The sequence below is a fragment of the Culex quinquefasciatus genome, chromosome 3 (assembly GCF_015732765.1).
Source record: "Culex quinquefasciatus strain JHB chromosome 3, VPISU_Cqui_1.0_pri_paternal, whole genome shotgun sequence".
NCBI lineage: Eukaryota > Metazoa > Arthropoda > Insecta > Diptera > Culicidae > Culex > Culex quinquefasciatus.
Window position 1 is genome coordinate 136,924,243 of NC_051863.1, and position 16,168 is coordinate 136,940,410.

At 39.0% G+C, this 16,168-nt stretch overlaps 1 protein-coding gene across 1 annotated transcript in view; it reads right to left on the reverse strand.

Annotated features, from left to right (window-relative positions):
• LOC6043145 overlaps positions 1 to 16,168 on the reverse strand; it is a 179,835-nt gene that overhangs the window by 73,328 nt on the left and 90,339 nt on the right.

Sequence of the window (16,168 nt, forward strand, 5' to 3'; positions counted from 1 at the left end):
TTTCGTCAAAAAATTATAGACTACATGGATCGTAGATTTAAAAATATTTTTTCATGCATTTCTAAATATTAGAAAAAATAGTAGCGGTATTTATTTTCAAAATGATCAATTGATTTTGAACTTGAAATCTTTTTTTTTATATAAGGTCCTATAAACATATTAAAGACAATAGCTTATTAGTCCTTTAAAAAAAACTCTAGATATGTATAATTTATTTATTATGACCTTGCTAACTCACCTCTTAAAAACATAATTTTTATTCATAATCTTAATTTAAATTTAGTTTTCTTTAGATCATTTGCAAAGAAAAATTCTCGGATTGGTTTTCAAATAGACGTAAGAGCCAAGGGTAAATAAAGCCTTTTTTGCATCGGTATTCGACCGACTTACCAAAAGCCAATTTCAAAAATGCTTATGATTGTTCAACTACACGTCGTTCAAATGCCCCAAACTAAAATAAATGAATTTTTTATATAATTTGGAGAAAAACTAATTTTAGTGTCGTAGGTCACGGTGGCTCTTACGGCTTTTTGAAAACTCACCCGAGAATTGAGGTTTCTGATGTCATGTTTCCAATTAAATCTTGATTTTGAAAAAATATTAATAATGAATAGAAATAAATATTGTTTTTTTATTATTATTTATTAATAATAACAAAATGGGGTCCTTTGTCTGCTTTACAACTTTGTAGAACATTGTTACACTCTAAAAAATATCCCTGCAAAGTTAGAAAAAACACGAAATTTTAAAATGAAAAGTTTTGTTCTAAATGAAAAAATCACCCTTCTGGGTCAATGTAGATTCGAAATGAACATTAAATTTCCCATAAAATGACATGTTCCAAAAAAATTTACAGTTGATTAACGGAAAATGGGAGAATTTTTAAAACTTTTTTAGTGTTTTTCTCGATGAAAAATACGTTTTTTAGGAATTCTTAGTACACCATTAAATCGGGCGTCTAATTTTACATAAAAGTTCTTTTGACACTAAATTTCTATCTCATCACCGTTTCAGGCTGCAAATTATTGAAAAACACCTCTTTTTTCGCATGTTCAAAAATGAAAGGGGTCGTACCACCCCTCCGTCAAGAGATATCAAAAAACGGACCTCGGAGTCGTGATCAGGGACAAAAGTTACCCCTTAGGATTAAGTTTCACGCAAATCGAGAGGGGTCGGGGCAACTGCTGCACAGAAAAAAAAATCATGGTAATATTACATCTGGGAAGGGGTACATCTTTTATGTCAGCAAAAAGGTGTAATTTTATCTCTAGAAATGTGTAATTTTACCACTTTTCTGGTGTAATACCACTTTTTCAGTCTAAATTGAGGTAAAATTACATTATAAAAGTGGTAATATTCAACCTTCCAAAATTACAGCTTCCAAATTTACATTATTTTTAACTGTGTGTGTGAGTTAGCGGAGAATTTCCCATGTATATTTTATATAAATGAGGAAATTTGTTCACATTCTTTAATTTTTGAATTCAGAAACTGAACTAATTATTCAAAATCGTTTGTCATGATCGTGGGCTGGAAGTTGGGCACCCCTAAATTATAGCAATGGTACTTTTAAAGTAAAAACAAAGTAGTTTTTTACTTTTGGCAAATGTCTTCAAATTAAAATCCTCAATAAAAAAATACGAGTTTTAAAGACACCCTGTAAGCAAAATCATTTTTGTAAATTCCATTGAAAATATCAAATAAAAAATGCAAATAGGTTTGCTAAAATTCCGTGTCTCGTCTAAGTGCTTAATAAGTACTCCCCCGATGCTTCGTTTGGTGGGAAGGTGAGTGGGTGGGCAGGTTCTTTTCACTCTCTTGTAATTGTCGGCGTGAGCTGCGGCCGCGGTGGGAGACACACCGGCAGCCAGACAAAATATCAGCCAGCCAAGTTTGATCGATACGTTTGTAATTTGGTTGGTGTGCGTGCGTGGCTAGAATTTCCGCGAGTCTGAGTGGTGACGCGGCATAATGCAGTCTCGGGGAAAAGCCGGTGGCAATTTTCATCATCTATTAATAGGTAAAGTTCAAAAGTGTAATAAATTAGTGACACGGGTAATAAAGTTGCGCTGGTAGTGGTGGTGATGCGGTTGTGTTGGTGAAATCGGAATTTAGGTTTATAACTTTAGTTTGACGAAGACGATTTGTTCTTGATTTGATGAAGACGTCGTTTTTTTAGACTTGAGAGTGATGTTGACAAGTTTTTGGCCCTCCGCAGTGATGAAAACGTCCACTTTTCCATGGCAGAGAGTAAATCTTTGACGTCGGTTACCACGACCAAACGTCGTGTCACAATTTCCCTAGAAACACGTAAATCATGACACCGTTACGAATGCGATTCTTCTTGAGCATAATTAAATGACTATATTTAAATCGGAAAATTGTGCCATGTGACTAAAGTTGCCTCTTACCGTAGTACACAAATTCGGGTGCGTAAAAAATGTAGCAAAAAAATGGAAATACCATTACACTGCCCCCATTTCAGCTCACGAAACAAGGTTACGCTCGGTTAAATCCGCGTAACGCAGCGTAAAACAGCTGGTAGATCAATTAACCAAAGTGCTTACTAAACATTGTCAAGTGTAACGATCGCCCTGGGCGGGATCTATGTCTGTGGCAGTAATACACTGGTTCGCACTGACAGGCCGGCTGGCTGGTAATTATTTTTATTATACACATCTCAATTTGAAATCCGCCACTATCCGCATTCCCCAGAGGGACGTTCCGTTTTTAGGGGAAAGTGGGGCTTTATTTTATTAATTTCTGTAAAACACTTAGAAATACGCTAGAAATCTTTAAATCGATCGGAAACAACTAATTTTCGATCACGTTTTGTCTAATACATTGAAAAAGAAAACTTAATCTACTTGAATTGTCAGAAGAATAATGATTAAAATATTTTAAAATAATTTTATACGCTGTAAAAAAAAAATAAAAAAAAACAAAAAAATTTATTAATGTCTTTGTTGACTTCATTTTACTTTATAACCCTATTTTCAATAAAACAAAAAAAAGGTATGGCTTTTAGAAACAAGTCTACGAACAAAATTTTATAAACGAAAAATATGATTAAAATGCAAAATATTTAAAAAGTATTGCAAAAAAAATGTTTTCGAAAATAAAAAATCTGCATTTTTATAATGATCAAAGACATTTTACATGAATGTGATAAACCAAAACACGTTTGTTTAGTTTTAAGATAGTTTAATATTAAGATTTCCGGCTGAGTACACGCGAAAACACTTGTGACGTCCGATTCTCGCGGCGGTCGAAGGAACTCTGCTCGTCGTTCGTCGTCAGGCGATCGGCCGACCTCGGGTCTGCCGTCTCGCTCTAATCCTCGTCGGTATCGGTCTCGCTCTCGCCACCGACACGGTCATCCTGAAGAGGTTCATGGCTCCGGACCCGATACAGCTTCATGTGCGAAGCCGCTGTGCTCGTCTTCCGTGGGCCTTCCCCACAGATCTTCTCGACGTCGTAACGGTTGTTCGGCTTCACCTTCGTCACCTTGTACGGACCGAGGAACTCGGCCGCATACTTCTTGCCAGGGCCAAACTGCGTCCGCTTGATCGCCACAACATCGCCTTCTCGGTAGTTTGGGGCTTGCTTCGCCCGCAGGTTGTACGATCGTCGTTGTTCTTCTTGGGCCTTCTCGATGGACTCTCGTGCCTTCGCTCGGATCTCGTTTCGCTGATCGTCGAACTGCGCCACCTTGATCTCCTCCAGCAGCTCACTTAAGCGCAGGTCACCTTCGTGACGCATCTGCACTCCGAACATGGCCTCAAACGGGGAAACTCCGGTAGTCTGGTGGAAACTCGCGTTGATCCACCGCTGTATGTTCGCCACGTGCTTGTACCACTTCGTCTTGTCGTGCACGCTCAGCTTCGTCAGCATCGCCAAGATCACCTGGTTGACTCTCTCGACTTGACCATTCCCTCTCGGCACGCCTGTTGTCACCTCCACGTGTTCGATGTTCTGTTCCGCACAATACTCTTTGAAGTCGTGCGAAGTGAACGCTGCTCCTTTGTCGCTGACGATTCTTCTCGGGTTTCCGAACAGCTCGCTCTGTTGGCGCAATCTCTGGATGGCTTCTTGTGCGTTCGTCGTCTTCGTCGGGTAGATCCACACGTACTTCGAGAACGCATCCACAACCACGTACAGGTACTTGTACTGCTTCTCGGTCACGTCCATTGGGCCAAGGTGGTCGACATGGTAAGTATCGAACGGGACCTCGCCCTTCGCAATCGGGTTCAGCAAACCATCGGTTTTGCCGCGCTTCTTCTCCGCTAGGATGCACTTCACACAGCACTCGATCTGGCGCTTGATCTTCGTGGTGAGTTGAGGAATGTAGTAGTCGCGCTTGATCACTTCCTCGAGCTTGCGCACACCAAAGTGCCCGTTCTCGTGCGCTTGCTTGATCACCTCTCCTTGTAGCTCGGCAGGAACTACGACGACTTCGCGACCGTTGACCACTTTCATCAGGACGTCTCCGTTGACAAAGTAGTCCTCAAACTCTTGCGTCTTCAGCAGCTCGGTTATCGCTCGCAACCTCTCGTCTCTTTGCTGTGCACTCTTGATCATCTCTACTAGCGGGTCACTTACCGTCAGCATCACTGGTGCTCGACTCAGGGCGTCCACGTGCTTCATCCTGCTCCCAGCGCGGTGTTCCACGTGGTACTTGTGCTCGTCCAACGCAATCACCCACTTCGCCACAGTCGGGTTGAGCTTCTTCGCCTTGACGGTATGTTTGAACGCCACGCAGTCCGTCACAATCTTGAACGGCACTCCCAGCAGGTAAACGCGGAATCTCTCCACGGCACGTACGACAGCTAGCACTTCGAGGTGGTACGCGCTGTAGTTCTTCTCGGCACTCGTCGTCTGCTTGCTCATGTAGTAGATCGGGTGAAACCTACCGTCGTCACTCTTCTGCAGCAGGACAGCTCCGTAACCTTCCTTCGAGGCGTCTGTGTGCAGCTCGGTCTCGGCGTCGGGATCGTAGATCTTCAGCACTGGGTCACTCACAAGGCACTCTTTCAGCTTCTCGAAGCTTCTTCTCTGGGCCTCGCCGAACACAAACTGAGCTTCCTTCTTCAGCAAAGACGTCAAGGGTCTTGCTATCAGTGCGTATCCGGGGATGAACTTGCGGAAGTAGCTGGTTAGTCCCACAAAACGTTGCACTTCCTTCGCACTTCTCGGCTCACGGTAGTTCTTCACTGCTTTGATCTTCGCTGGCGACACTTTGTAGCCTCCGCCACTGATTACGTAACCCAGATATTCGACCTCACTCTTCAGGAACTGCGACTTCTCCCAGTTGAACTGCACTCCGTTCTCTGCACCCACAGCCAGCACCTCTTTCAGCACGACGATGTTGTCCTCCTCCGTCGCGGACGGGATAATCACGTCGTCCACGTAGATCATCATGTGCCCCTTCCGGATCTGCTCACGGAACACATCCGCAACAAAACGGCTGAAGCTCGCTGGACTGTTGCTCAGCCCGAACGGGGTTTTCTCGAATTCGTACTGCCCCGCGTGCGTCACAAAACTCGTGTACTTCTGGCTGGACGCTTCAACTGGCACATGGAAGAAGGAGTTCTTCAAATCGAGGGTGGTAAACACTTTGGCACTTTTCAGCTTGTCCACTTGGTCCTCGATGTTTCTCATCGGAAAGCAGTCCTTCACGATGCGCTTGTTCAGCTGGCGGTAGTCCACACACACTCTCATCGAACCATCTTTCTTCGGGGCCAGCGTCACTGGACTCGCGAACTCACTCACACTTTCCTTGACGATACCAGCCTTCAACCACTCGTCGATGGTCTTCTCCAGAATCTTCTTCTCCTTCGGCGCAAATCGTCGCGGCGCGATGTGAATCGGCGTCTCATCGCTCAGAATGATTCGCGTCTCCACTCGGCTCCTCACTTTACTTTTCGGCTTGTAATCTGCAACCAGCTTTCTCACTTCAGCAGCATACCGCGGCGCCACGTCGAGAGTAACGCCACTTTTTCCGCTCGTCAACGCCATCAGGTCATTGACCTCGTCACTCTCCACCTCCTCCTCTGCCTCACACTTCTTCTTGAACACGACTCCGTCCGGTTTCACGCACACATCCAGGTGGTGCAACGCCTGCATACCCAGGATCGCATCGTACGACATCGATCCAGTCGGCACGACGTAAAACATCATGCTCGGGTACGTCTCGCCGTCGACGCACACGTCGATCGTCACCGTGCCACACGCTCGCGTCTCGGCAGCACCAAAACCACGGAAGATCATCGGCGTCGTGTTCATCGGCGGTTCACCGATTTTCTTGTGCGCACTCACACACAGCACGTTGTAGCGGCTACCCGTGTCGAACAGCGTACGCAGCAGAGAATTGCCCACCGCAATCTCCACCACAGGCATCTTCGTTTCGGCAACGGTGTGCAGCTCGGAGTCTTCCTTTCTCTCTCGCATTTCCTTCTTCGGACACTCTCTCGCTCGATGCCCGTACTCACTACACACGAAACACTTCGGCCCACGCGACTTCGCCTCGCAGTCGTTCGCGTAGTGGCCTCGGCTTCCACAGTTGTAGCAGCGAACGCCGTCGCTCGCCGTGTGTGCACTCTCACTCTTCTCACTTCTCGCCGGTCGCGGCGTCTCACTTTTCTTCGCTCTCTCGCTCTTCCCAAACACTTTTGCGCTCCGGCTCACGTCGCGCATTTGGCTCTTCATCTTCTCGTACTGCTTCACACGCTCTTTCAGCTCTGCCAGTGTGCGTGCACCGTACAGGCCTACTTTGTTGACGGGATCATCGACGATGCCCCGAACCACATACTCACACACGGTTTCTTCGTCGATGTGGCCACGCTTTGCGATGCTTTGCATGTGGTAGATGTACTGCAGAAAGCTTTCGTCGCTCTTCTTCTTACGGCCACGCAGCAGCTCGTGGATCTCGGCACTTGACACTTTCACTTCAAACTCTTCCTCCAGGGCATTCTTCAGCGTGCCCCAGTCATTCAATCCGGTCGAACTCTGCACGAATAGCTTCGCGGTGCCACTCAGCAGCCGTCTGCCGTACACAAACTTCTGCACATCATTCCACCCAAACGTTTCGCAAGCTTTCTCAAACTCTTCCAGCCACTCGCACACATCACTGTCGGCACTTTCCCCAGAGAACTTCTCGAGGGAGTCTCCGATGTCGTTGAAGGTGAACTGCGATGCCCGCGGCGCGTCCTCTTTCTTCGCCGCCGTCGCGTTTTTCTTATCCTTCCGTGTTGACGACATCACGTCCAGCGCGGAAAACAACGAGTCGTCGCTGTCGGAATCACTTTCGCGAACCGTTTCCAGCAACCGATTCACCAGCGCTGCTTTTCTGCCACTCACTGACACGTTCTTCTTCGCGCACAGCTCACGCAGCTGTTTCACCGTTAGCTTTTGAAGCTTTTCTCGGTCGCACATCGTCCAGCTCACGAACACACTTGCACTACGAGTGCGGAGATGCTCTCTCCTCTCTCACACTCGCGGGATCTCGTTTCTCACAGTGGTGTGTGTGAACTCTCTCGTTCGTCACACACACGCACACACGTTCCTTCTTCACTCAGGCAAAATGGCGGACTCTGGTGACGCCATCAGCCAAATGCCAACTTTTCGCGATTTGGCACGCGGAAACACTTTCACTCAGCTCAACAACTCGCGGGAAATCGTGGTTGAGCCCCCATGTGATAAACCAAAACACGTTTGTTTAGTTTTAAGATAGTTTAATATTAAGATTTCCGGCTGAGTACACGCGAAAACACTTGTGACGTCCGATTCTCGCGGCGGTCGAAGGAACTCTGCTCGTCGTTCGTCGTCAGGCGATCGGCCGACCTCGGGTCTGCCGTCTCGCTCTAATCCTCGTCGGTATCGGTCTCGCTCTCGCCACCGACATGAATTATATGTAAGATAAATTTTCTCTCATATGTTTTCTGTAACATATCACTTTTTGCAACAACTTTTAAAATTAAAAGTAATATAATGCTTTGAAATCGTTGAATCTTTACAACAGAATTAAAGCAAGAATGTTGAGTCTCCCCTTTTGGATACGCACATGAGCAACTCTCTACGAAATCAGCCGATTTCGACCATTTTTATTTTTTGTATTTTTTGATATGACTCAAACTTTGTGGGGGCCTTCCCTATGACCAAATAAGCTATTTTGCGTCATTGGTTCACCCATACAAGTCTCCATACAATTTTGGCAGCTGTCCATACAAAAATGGTATGTAAATATTCAAATAGCTGTAACTTTTGAGTGAATTTTCTGATCAATTTGGTGTCTTGGGCAAAGTTGTAGGTATTGTTGAGGACTTTTGAGAAAAATAGGTACACGGAAAAAAATTTGCAGATTTTTTATCAACTTTTTTCACTAAAACTCAATTTCAAAATACGTATTTTTGATTTTCGAGTTTTTGATATGTTTTAGGGGACAAATCCGCAACTTTGAACCATAGAGAACATGGTCAAAATCTGCCGAGTTATGAATTTTTGAAAATAGTGATTTTTGGAAAATCGAGTTTCATGCAAAAACAAGTTTGACATTATTTTTTAATGCAAAATTGAATTTGCAATCGAAAAGTACTTTACAGATTTTTTGATTAAGGGCTCCGTTTTCAAGATATAGCCACCGAAAGTTTGATTTTAGCGAAATATTTGCAGTTTTTCAATTTTTAAAAATAGTGACCATTAGTGACCATTTCTAAAAATTTTTTTTTGGAAAGTTCAGAAAATTTGCTATAAAATTGTCTAAGAGACAATGAAGATTGGACCTCTGGTTGCTGAGATACAGCGGCTTAAAGAAAAAGAAACACGAAAATTGAAGTTTTTTAAGTCTCACCCAAACAGCCCACCATTTTCTAATGACGATATCTCAGCAATTACTGGTCCGATTTTCAATGTTAATACATGAAACATTCGTGAAATTTTCCGATCTTTTCGAAAAAAATATTTTAAAAATTTTTAAATCTAGACTAGCATTTTAAATGGGCGTAATATTCAATGTTTGGCCCTTTTAAAATGTTAGTCTTGATTTAAAAAAATTCAAAATATTTTTTTCGAAAAGATCGGAAAATTTCACGAATGTTTCATGTATTAACATTGAAAATCGGACCATTAATTGCTGAGATATCGTCATTAGAAAATGGTGGGATGTTTGGGTGAGACTTAGAAAACTTAAATTTTCGTCTTTCTTTTTCTTAAAGCGGCTCTATCTCAGCAACCCGAGGTCCAATGTTCAATGTCTCTTCGACAATTTTATAGCAAATTTTCTGAACTCTTCAAAAAAAATATTTTTAGAAATGGTCACTCATGGTCACTATTTTTAAAAATTGAAAAACTGCAAATATTTCGCTAAAATCAAACTTTCGGTGGCTATATCTTGAAAACGGAGCCCTTAATCAAAAAATCTGTAAAGTACTTTTCGATTGCAAATTCAATTTTGCATTAAAAAATAATGTCAAACTTGTTTTTGCATGAAACTTCGATTTTTTCCAAAAATCACTATTTTTTCAAAAATTCATAACTCGGCGGCAGATTTTTTGACCATGTTTCTCTATGGTTCAAAAGTTGCGGATTTTTGTCCCCTAAAACATATCAAAAAAACTCGAAAATCAAAAAATACGTATTTTGGGAAATTGAGTTTTAGTGAAAAAAAAAGTTGATAAAAAAATCTGCAAATTTTTTTTTCCGTGTACCTATTTTTTCTCAAAAGTCCTCAACAATACCTACAACTTTGCCGAAGACACCAAATTGATCAGAAAATTCACTCAAAAGTTACAGCTATTTGAATATTTACATACCATTTTTGTATGGACAGCTGCCAAAATTGTATGGAGACTTGTATGGGTGAACCAATGACGCAAAATAGCTTATTTGGTCATAGGGAAGGCCCCCACAAAGTTTGAGTCATATCAAAAAATACAAATAAAATCCATTTCCGGTTTTGGTAGAGAATTGCTCACATGCAAAAAGTGAAAGTGATTTTACAAGATAATTTTGTAAAAATTATCATTCTACGCTCTCGTGTGCCATTCAAAAACGGCGGTGACTAATTCACGCACGCTTTCGACACGGTCGGTGATGGCACACGCACGATTTGACAACTAGCCACCACAAAATCAGACGATATTTTGCTAAAGGTCAAAGATTCGGAACGTTTGCAATTGAGTCAAGGCAGAACGGTTACGGAATAGATTAAAATTATTATTATTATTATTTTCTAAAAACTTAAAATACAAACCAGAAATTGAAACAAATTTTATGAAATCGATTTAAAAGCAAACAAAAATTTCAGCTGCTTCCATTTATCTGTCACAATCATGAAAGAGCCAAAACACCATTTGAAAGAAATGACGTCCCTCCATAAAAAATAGCAACAAAACAAGAAAAATTCTCGCAACAATGCCCCGCTCAGTTTCCCAGAACGTCGACGACGCGACGAAACAAATAGTCTCAGCATAAAATTCAGCAATGATATACGACCGCGTCTGATCCACTCCGCTTTTCCCGCCAAGACCAAGACGTGGCATGATGAGGTGAAAATTTTCTAATTTTAGAAAATGATCTCCTAAGTGGGATGAAGCGGAAACCCCAGCAGTAGATGCCAGAGAAAGGGAGAGGAGACGAGGAAAACTGTGCTCAAACAAAAGCGATTCTCTTTTATCCTGCTGGGGGTTTCACATTTTTGTCTTCCAATTTTCTGGTTTATTTTTCACCCGATACGTTGACGTTTATCCCGCAACTTGGGGTTACTCACGGCTTGGGTGGCCGCTGGCCACGGTAACTGATACGATGATGAGGATATTAGGAATGTTCACTTTTTGAAACATGTGTTTTATGTCACTTTGACATGTCGGAATTGTTAATGTCAAAAATATGGTTTCACAGCACACTTTATTAAAAATCACCCAGATTTTTGAATTTACTGGGTAATTCTCTACCAACTCACACGAAATCGGGAAAAGTTGCCCCGACCCCTCTTGGATTTGCGTGAAACTTTGTCCTAAGGGGAACTTTTATCCCTAATCACGAATCCGAGGTCCGTTTTTTGATATCTCATGACGGAGGGTCGGTACGACCCCTTCCATTTTTGAACATGCTAAAAAAGAGGTGTTTTTTAATAATTTGCAGCCTGAAACGGTGATGAGATAAAAATTTGGTGCCAAAGGGACTTTTATGTAAAATTGTACGCCCAATTTGATGGCGTACTCAGAATTCCGAAAAAAAATATTTTTCATCGAATAAAACACTAAAAAAGTTTTAAAAACTCTGCCATTTTCCGTTAGGGACCATCCACAAACCACGTGGACACTTTTTTTTGATAATCTCAACCCCCCCCCCCCTCGTGGACAATTGTCCATACAAAATAAATCTTTTTTGTATGGAGCGTGGACAATCGCTATACCCCCTAAAGTGTCCACGTGGTTTATGGATGGTCTTACTCGACTGTAAATTTTTTGGAACATGTCATTTTATGGGAAATTTAATGTACTTTTCGAATCTACATTGACCTAGAAGGGTCATTTTTTCATTCAGAACAAAATTTTTCATTTTAAAATTTCGTGTTTTTTCTAATTTTGCAGGGTTATTTTTTAGAGTGTAACAATGTTTTACAAAGTTGTAAAGTAGACAATTACAAAAAAAAATTATATACAAACATAAGAGGTTGCTTATAAACATCACGAGTTATCTCGATTTTACGAAAATGAGTTTTGAAAAAGTTACTTTTTGCATTTCTCTTTGTTTCGTCGTCCGTGTCTGTCGCGGGTGACCATGAACGGCCATGATCGACGACGACCAACATTTTCAACACTTTTTTTTTCGTAAAATCGCGATAACTCGTGATGTTTGTAAGCAAACCCCTTTTGTTTACAATTCAATTTTTTTGTAATTGTCTGCTCTACAACTTTGTAGAACATTGTTACACTCTAAAAAATAACCCTGCAAAGTAAGAAAAAACACGAAATTTTAAAATGAAAAGTTTTGTTCTAAATGAAAAAATGACCCTTCTGAATCAATGTAGATTCAAAAAGTACATTAAATTTCCCATAAAATGACATGTTCCAAAATTTTTTACAGTCAAGTAACGGGAAATGGGAGAATTTTTAAAACTTTTTTAGTGTTTTTTTCGATGATACATACGTTTTTTCGGAATTCTGAGTACGCCATCAAATCGGGCGTCTAATTTTACATAAAGTCCCTTTGACACCAAATTTCTATCTCATCACTGTTTCAGGCTGCAAATTATTGAAAAACACCTCTTTTTTCGCATGTTCAAAAATGAAAGGGGTCGTACCGCCCCTCCGTCACGAGATATCAAAAAACGGACCTCGGATTCGTGATCAGGGATAAAAGTTACCCCATAGGATAAAGTTTCACGCAAATCGAAGAGGGGTCGGGGCAACTGCTGTGTGAGTTGGCGGAGAATTACCCAAATACAAGATGCATAGAGAATACATTTTTTGATCGATTTGGTGACTTAGACACAGTTGTGGGATAGGACTATTACGGAAATTAAGTACACGGAATTTAAATTTTTAAATTCCTCATTCCTCCTTTTTAACGGTGCACATCAACCAGAGCTTTTGCACCCTGATTTTTGTTACAGACATTTTAGTATCTTCAAAACTACGGGTACTATCGAAATATTTTTATATTCATCCCCTAAAGTACTGTCCACCAAGTAATTTACAGCAAAGTTTCATTAATTTTACAATCCCGTAGTTGCAGGATTGGGTCCGTAAGTTTGACAATTTTGGTATAAGAAGACAACAACTTCCCTCGTTGCTGTGCACCCTTAAATTCCTCACAAACTCCATTTTGACAATCCTTTTTTTTATTCTTTTTTGTTTTTGTCTGATTATTTTTTATATATTGCAGTGAAATTTGAGTTAAAAAACTTTAACTATTGAAACATTGATTAATATGATTTTGTTAAACTCTCAAAGCATCATATTTTTTCTACGAAAATGTGTTCAAATCGGAAAATTTTTTTTTCGGATTTATGGACAATTTTACACTAAGAACGGTTAAAATTCCATTCTAAGTTATAAGTTTGTTGTGTTATTGCTCCTGAATTCTAAAATATCTACAGATTTAAAGGCATTTTAGCAAAACAAGTTTTTTTTAGTAAATTTTGATTTTATTTTAATAATGCTGAGCAATTCTCTGAGATTTCGGTCATTCGATTTTTTCTGTATTTTTTAATCCGGCTGAAACTTTTTTGGTGCCTTCAGTATGCCCAAAGAAGCCATTTTGCATCATTAGTTTGTCCATATAATTTTCCATACAAATTTGGCAGCTGTCCATACAAAAATGATATGTGAAAGTTCAAAAATCTGTATCTTTTGAAGGAATTTTTTGATCGATTTGGTGTCTTCGGCAAAGTTGTAGGTATGGATATGGACTACACTGAAAAAAAAATGATACACGGTAAAAAAAATTGGTGATTTTTTATTTAACTTTTTGTCACTAAAACTTGATTTGCAAAAAAACACTATTTTTAATTTTTTTTATTTTTTGATATGTTTTAGAGGACATAAAATGCCAACTAAAATGCAAAAAATCTTTGACCGAGTTATGATTTTTTGAATCAATACAGATTTTTTCAAAAAATCGAAATATTGGTCGCAAAAATTTTTCAACTTCATTTTTCGATGTAAAATCGAATTTGCAATCAAAAAGTACTTTAGTGAATTTTTGATAAACTGCCCCGTTTTCAAGTTATAACCATTTTTAGGTAACTTTTTTGAAAATAGTCGCAGTTTTTCATTTTTTAAAATTAGTGCCCATGTTTGCCCACCTATGAAAAAAATATGTTTGAAAAGCTGAGAAAATTCTCTATATTTTGCTTTATTGAACTTTGTCGATACGACCCATAGTTGCTGAGATATTGCCATGCAAAGGTTAAAAACAGGAAAATTGATGTTTTCTAAGTCTCACCCAAATAACCCACCATTTTCTAATGTCGATATCTCAGCAACAATAGGTCCGATTTACAATGTTAAAACATAAAACATTCGTGAAATTTTCCGATCTTTTCGAAAAAAATATTTTCAAAAATTTAAAATCAAGACTAACATTTCAAATGGGCGTAATATTGAATGTTTAGCCCGTTTGAAATGTTAGTCTTGATTTTAAATTTTTGAAAATATTTTTTTCGAAAAGATCGGAAAATTTCACGAATGTTTCATGTTTTAACATTGTAAATCGGACCTATAGTTGCTGAGATATCGACATTAGAAAATGGTGGGTTATTTGGGTGAGACTTAGAAAACATCAATTTTCCTGTTTTTTAACCTTTGCATGGCAATATCTCAGCAACTATGCTGCCCATGTTCGCATAAATGTCCCATATGCAAAAACAGCAAGCTGAGAAAAACGCATTTGAAGTTTGTCCCACGCATAAGGCTACGTGTTAAGTATTCACGAAATAACTGGATTTCCTCCAGATTTCTAGAACAAAGTACTGGATGTTATAGGCTCTTTTGAAAGAGCACACAATTTTGAACCAAACTACATCAATAACTCGAAATCGATGAAAATGCATATGGGACATTTATGCGATCAGGGGCAGTATGGGTCGTATCGACAAAGTTCAATAAAGCAAAATGTAGAGAATTTTCTCAGCTTTTCAAAAATATTTTTTTCAAAGATGGGCAAACATGGGCACTAATTTTAAAAAATGAAAAACTGCGACTATTTTCAAAAAAGTTACCTAAAATTGGTTATAACTTGAAAACGGTGCACTTTATCAAAAAATCACTAAAGTACTTTTTGATTGCAAATTCGATTTTACATCGAAAAATGAAGTTGAAAAATTTTTGCGACTAATATTTCGATTTTTTGAAAAAATCAGTATTGATTCAAAAAATCATAACTCAGTCAAAGATTTTTTGCCCATTCTGGAAATTTCTGAAAAGTTGGCATTTTATGTCCTCTAAAACATATCAAAAAATAAAAAAAATTAAAAATAGTGTTTTTTTGCAAATCAAGTTTTAGTGACAAAAAGTTAAATAAAAAATCACCAAATTTTTTTTACCGAGTATCATTTTTTTTCAGTGTAGTCCATATCCATACCTACAACTTTGCCGAAGACACCAAATCAATCAAAAAATTCCTTCAAAAGATACAGATTTTTGAATTTTCACATATCATTTTTGTATGGACAGCTGCCAAATTTGTATGGAAAATTATATGGACAAACTAATGATGCAAAATGGCTTCTTTGGGCATACCAAAGGCACCAAAAAAGTTTCAGCTGGATTAAAAAATACAAAAATTAAAATTAAAGAAAAAAGACCGATTCCGTAGAGAACTGCTCTGCTACAAAATGGCATTACAAATTGATATTTTTATGAAAAAATCAATTTCTTATGAATTTGTCTTGTTATTATTTACTTCACTTCAAATTCATCCCAAAAATCCCCCAAGAATATTTTTTTGAATTTATTGATTGAATTGGGAATCAAAAAATTCTTTTGTGAATTTTTGATAAAGTGCATCTGATCCGAGTTTCAGTCATTTTTTGTTAATCATTTTCTGAAAAAAATCTGTTTTTAAATAGTCTCTCAATCTCTTAAAAAATATGAAAAGCCGAGATATGGCCTTGCAAAGAGTTTAAATGACGTAAAATGAGTTTTTTTCACAAGTGCTACCTTTTCGGCCTTCATTTTTATTTGACGATATTTTGGAAAAAAAAATTATCGTTTTTAATAAATGGAAAGAGATTAAATTTTCGTGGGTTTTTTTACCTTTTGAAAATGATATTTTCATATTAATTTTTGAGTGGGACACGGAGCGAACTAAAAATAGTTAAAAATAAGGTTTATGCTACTGATTTAACCATAATGGAAAAAGTACAACAATTTCAACGGAAGAGCAAGTTCAATCAACTTAAACTAATTGAAAATATGTTTCCTATGCTAATTATATGATTTATCAAAATGTTAAATGAACTGTGTTAAACGACCTTTTGTACATCAAAGAGGGTCTAAAAATATTGAGTTTGATTTTTACGGGGACGGGAAATGATTTGGAAATTTTGAGAATTTCTAGTATATCAGGAAACATATTACTTTGAATATGCAAATAACATATTACTTTGAATATGCTAATTGTATGACTTTTTACTCAGAAAATGCTTTTTTAAATCACGTTA